Raw genomic sequence first — 4,456 nt, forward strand, 5'->3', positions numbered from 1 at the left:
AGAAAGCCCTCATGTCCTGTCTGGTGTGTCTGGCCTCTTACTGTGAGACTCACCTCCAATCTCACTGTGAATTTCCTGGTTTCAAGAAACACAAGCTGGTCAAAGCCACCGCACAACTACAGTAGAAGATCTGCTCTGATCATGACAAACTACAGGAGGTTTACTGCTGTACCTATCAGCAGTTTATCCAGGGCCGTGCACATACCTTTCAGAAGCATGTCCTCAAAATGAAAATAGGGCAACCCCCCTTAAGAAAAATACATTCATAATTCATATCTGGAAATTCATAACAAACAAAATACATCTGTAGGAAACATTTGACAAGAGGGTGAGCTATTAGCTGATCATTGATGTTGATTGTAGTAACTTTACAAGGATTATCCACACGCCTTTCAATTCAACATGAGGTAGTGTCCCGTTAATGCCGTGCCAACTCTAGGATGATGACATCACAGGAGGGTAAAGGTCACGGTCAACATCAATGTCCATAATAACCATGCTCCAATGTAAGGTAATAATACTATACTGCAGTTAAGTACACGACCTATTCAGTAGGAATTGTTTATATAGTGTCCACACTATAACACTGTTCAATGACTATCTCTAGACCTCTTTCCCAGTGAAATGTGCTTGAAATCAAATAACCTTTGCCTTTCTCAATAACATAGTTTCCAGTCTCTCTGTGTTCCTCCTGGATCTGAGGCCATACCCAGCATCATTATCACATTAAAGCATGTGACGAAATGTGTCAATGAACTGAAAGAGCAACTACCAAACATCTACAAGGAGGAAATTGACAGGATATCCAGAAAATATGTTTTTTAATCAGATATTATTATTATTATTGTATTGTTGTTGTTGTTGTTTTGTGTGTGTGTGTGTGTGTGTGTGTGGTGGGGGGTAGATCAGCTTTAATATTGCAGATATATTGTGGCTTCTATCTGTGTAATTGACTGCATCATTTCCAATCCCCCATATAAATTGTGTGTTGATCATGTTGAATGCTTAGCTTATACTTTAACTATTACATTTACATTTGAGTCATTTAGCTCTTATCCAGAGTGACTTACAGTTAGTGAGTGCATACATGATTTTTATTATAATTTTTTCATACTGGCCCCCTGTGGGAACTATAATATTTTATCTTGGATTTAGTTGTAATTCAAGATTTGACTTCTAAGTAAGTTAAATGCTGAGCATCAATGTTATAAAGCCTCTTCATTTCATCCCCACAGAAAACAATTTCCCTCCCCTGCCTGGCTTCATCCGTCTGAAGCCATGTTTCTATCAGGACTTCAACGAGATCCCAGATGTACACCGCTCCATGTGCAAGAAGCTCTACTACCTATGGATCTGTGAGTGTGTGGTTGCATCCCAAATGGCACCCTATTCCCTATTTAGTGCACTACTTTGACCAGGGCCCATAGGATTCTGGTCAAAAGTAGTGCACTACATAGGAATAGGTGCCATTTGGAAGACACCCTGTGGTTAGAGACTGAGTCATCTGTGTCGGTTTCCCAGACGCAGATTAAGCAAGCCTTTATACACCATTTTCCATTGAGAATGCTTTTTTAGTCCAGAACTTAGCTTCATCTGGGTCTAGTCATCAAGTATTAGAGCTAATATTCTACGAGAGTTGGCGGTACTCAAGCAGTAGAAGATTAGAGATGCTGGTGCCGTACCGGGCAGCACCGGCCCATTTAACAAAGTCCTTTACTACTGTTTGGCCCTCTCTTTTCAGATTACTTTTTAACGTCTCACAAAACAATATGGGAAACAAACACAGGTATAGCAGGACGGTTGGTGTAGCTGGTTTGCAGCTCTTTAATAAGACTGTTTTTTCATCACAATCAACATTCCGCTAGTTAATAGCCTCCCATCTCTATACCGTTGGCTTGACAACAAGAGATGAAAGTGTAGCTAATAGTTCAATGGTAAACTTTATACATGGATGATTGCATAACTTTCATTCTCATTTGCATTTATTTTGCATTATCACTCAGGTTGGGGATTGTAAAAGTAAGTCCTGTGAAATATATGTTATAAATAATCCCAATAGGTAATCATTAGTTTGTGCCTCTTAGCCTAGTAGTCACTGTAATGTGTGTTGAATAGATACCAATACAGAACATACATATGCCATAGCAATCAGACGTACCCTATACTCTTTATAGTGTAGTATTTGTATTTGGGACGCGGAACATAACTTGGTCGTAGAGATCTCTTCCCTATACCTCTGATGCTAAATCATAAAGCTACCTTTACTGCCTCTGCAGACTCTCATACAAATCTGAAGCAACCAATTAAACTTTACTTTGCTAGATGAATCATCCAATAACAGACTGTGCTGTTGTACTGTAATTAGATAAGGTCCCCGTCCCAGACAATGTAATTGTACTGACATGAAATGGGGAAAAAAGTAACACAATGATCCTGTTTGTTAGGCACCAAACTGATGAAAACAGACTGAAACTACCTTTTAATTTTTTTTATTTTATTTAACTAGGCAAGTCAGTTAAGAACAAATTCTTATTTACAATGACGGTCTACCCCAGTCAAACCCGGACAGCGCTGGGCCAATTGTGCGCCGCCCTGTGGGACTCCCAATCACGGCCGGTTGTGATACAGCCTGGAATCAAACCAGGGGGTCTGTAGTGAAGCCTCAAGCACTGAGATGCAGTGCCTTAGACCGCTGTGCCACTCGTGACTTGTCCAATAAGACACACTCATTTTCCATTTCCGTTGCATGCCCTAATGAACACCAGGCGTCATTGTAAATATACATTTGTTTTTAATTGACCTGCCTGGTTAAATAAATTACATTTAAAAAACACGACCAATGCTACTGCATTCCAAATAATGCAAGGTCCACCATTAATATAGTTATTTGACCTTTTTTCCATCTGTGATCATTACAGTGAACAGTGCCACCTTGGCGGTCAACCTGATTGGCTGCCTGGCGTGAATGTGCGGCGGGGGCGGAGCAACTAACTTTGGCATGGCCATTCTGTGGCTCATCCTGTTCACCCCCTGCTCCTACGTGTGCTGGTTCAGACCCATCTACAAGGCCTTCAAGTAAGTACACCCTTCTTCTGCCACCTGGGGTGCGTTCAGTACGGTTTAACGTTTGCCAACGTTTGGTCGTTCAGCACAGTACCGTTTCTGTTGAATTAAACGTTGAACACCGTTTGTTACATTAGATTTATATGCATGAGGCAGAGAGACGTGAGTCAAGTTACAGTAAACACTTTCTTCAGGCTATTTCCCCCCAGATATACAGTAGTACAGGAGGTTGGTGGCACCTTCATTGGGGAGAACGGGCTTGTGGTAATGACTGGAGCGGAATCAGTGGAATGGTATCAAATACATCAAACACATGGTTTCCAGGTGGGTGATGCCATTCCATTTGCTCCGTTCCGGACATTATTATGAGCCGCTCTCCCCTCAGCAGCCTCCACGAAGTAGGTTCAATCCTGGATTTCTGACTAGATTTACTTCTCTCCCCCCCCTGTAGGACTGACAGCTCGTTCAACTTCATGGCGTTCTTCTTCGTGTTCATGGCCCAGGTGGTGATCAGCATCATCCAGTGTATAGGGATCCCAGGCTGGGGGGTCTGGTAAGGATGGAGCCTGGGTCTCCTCTCTGAGTCTGGATCCGCTCAAAGTTTCTTCCTTCTAGGGAAGGGTTCTTCCATAGTTGCCTTGCCACTTCTCCTTGCTCTTTGGGGTTCTAGGCCGGGTTACTGTAAAACACTTTGTGACAACTGTTGATGTAAAAAAGGGCTATACAATTTGATTGATTGATTGACCAGATTTTCGGCCATAGCCTTACAGTTGACGGCGTTGTTATCATTATGAAACCCCGCCTTAGAACAGGCGTCGACTTCCTGTCAACTTGTTTTGGTTTTCTTCTTCTTCCTTCCTCCAGCGGCTGGCTGGCGACCATCACCTTCTTTAGCACCAATATAGGCTCTGCTGTAGTCATGCTGATCCCCACCATCATGTTCACTGCCATGGCTGTCCTCTTGTCGTATCGGGTGAATGGTGGCAATTATTGCTGATGAACAAAGGAGTCCGCTCATACTGAACTTGGATCATAAGGTTTATTCATATCACAAGCTTCAGTATGAGCGGACTCCTTTGTTCATCAGCAATAATTGCCACCATTCACCCGATACGACAAATGGCGCCCAACGTGGGGCTGGTCTGCACCTCTCCTTTGTTTCATTCAGCCGCCAAGCTAACTCGCTTTGAAGCCATGGCCAGACAAGGGTGAGTTTTTCTTACCGGTTTGGAGCTTGTTAGGTTGGATGCTATGTGAGTGTACACTGGAGAAATGTACCATACGACCGTGCCTCGTGTGGCGTTATTGCTGATAACTGGGGGTCTGGCTAATCATTATAAAAAATTTAAAACAGCACAAAAGTGGGTAGAGCTTATGGAGTGTTTATAGAGAT

The 4,456-nt window shown here is 42.6% G+C and overlaps 1 pseudogene; it reads left to right on the forward strand.

Annotated features, from left to right (window-relative positions):
• Window positions 1-443: 443 nt before the first annotated feature.
• On the forward strand, window positions 444-4,036 carry LOC123483238 (annotated as a pseudogene).
• The last annotated feature ends 420 nt before the right edge of the window (window positions 4,037-4,456 follow it).

This window comes from Coregonus clupeaformis, unplaced genomic scaffold (genome assembly GCF_020615455.1).
Source record: "Coregonus clupeaformis isolate EN_2021a unplaced genomic scaffold, ASM2061545v1 scaf0048, whole genome shotgun sequence".
NCBI lineage: Eukaryota > Metazoa > Chordata > Actinopteri > Salmoniformes > Salmonidae > Coregonus > Coregonus clupeaformis.